Below are 1210 nucleotides of genomic sequence, written 5' to 3'. Positions count from 1 at the left end.
AAAAAAAAATAAAAAAGGGGTGTGTGGGTGCTGGAGGCAGCCGGGCTGTGTCAGAGCAGGGCTGAGCAAGGCAGAGAAATAAAATTCAGTGCCTGAAGACAGAATCAGGAGAGGAAGCAGAGCCCAGCCCTGCCCTGCCCGCAGCTGCCTGGCCCTGGGCAGAGCTGTGCCCCGGCTGCATCCACGGGAGCTGCAGCATCCCAGCCGCTCCCTCTGCCCCCTCCAGCCCGACGAGTCGGGAATAATTCCCGCGGCCAATAAAACAAGTGGCAGAGATGGACAGTGTTACTTAAATAAACAAGGGTCTCTTTAAAATTCTCATCCACTTCAGATGTCTAAAGTAAGATTGCGATGATTTTGTCACGGTTTGGTAAATTTACCCCTTTAAGAGGCTTTCATAAATCCCAGAACACACCTTCAGCCAGATTTGAATATAGATTTAGGTTTTAAAACCCAGAAGCTGGGAACACCGCTTTATCAAAGAGAATTTCCCTTTAGCTTAGCAATGTGTCGGAATGGCTCTTGCAAAGATTGGATCTGAGAGGGGGAAAAAGGGGGAACCTTCTTTCCTGGAGCAATCCTGCACACACTTTGCAGCTGCCTCTGCCTTCAGCCTTCTGCAGCTCGGGGAAAAGTTACCCCCCAAAAAATTTTGCTAATCATTGTTGCAGCTGTAGGATCTCGATTTTAAAAAAAAAAAATTACAAATTTTTTACTAATTTTTTTTTTTAACTTTCCCATCTCTTCTGGTCCGTTTGGAGAGCGTTGCAGAGCAGGTACAGCCCCAGGGATCCAGACTAGCTGGGGCTAACGGGGAGTGAGTGGAGATGTGTGATTTTCTGCCCTCTGAGAACTTTATGCTCAGAGAACCCAAATCTGCTTCTGGGATGAAAAGAAACTGTAACTTCTGCTTCTCAGTAAGTTCTCCAACTTTCCGATGCCAGCCGGGTTGCAAAGCCATTTTCTCTCTTTCTCTCTCTGCATAGCTGTCTCTCTTCTCTTCCTTTTCTCCTTCGCCCTCTTCACTTTTTTCTCCTCCTGATTTAATTTCCGACTCTCCTCACTATCGCGACCGTTCCGCCCGGGCTTTTATCGCCGTGTGTGTCGCTCCCAGGGCTGAGCTGCTGCCCGCGGTTGTGATGACCAAGGGTGGGGGGAGGAAAATAAGAAATTATTCATTCAGGTCGGCTGAAAGTTAAGGAAAAAAGCC

The sequence above is a fragment of the Geospiza fortis genome, unplaced genomic scaffold (genome assembly GCF_000277835.1).
Source record: "Geospiza fortis unplaced genomic scaffold, GeoFor_1.0 scaffold23, whole genome shotgun sequence".
Taxonomy (NCBI): Eukaryota; Metazoa; Chordata; class Aves; order Passeriformes; family Thraupidae; genus Geospiza; species Geospiza fortis.
This window is presented reverse-complemented; position numbering follows the sequence as displayed.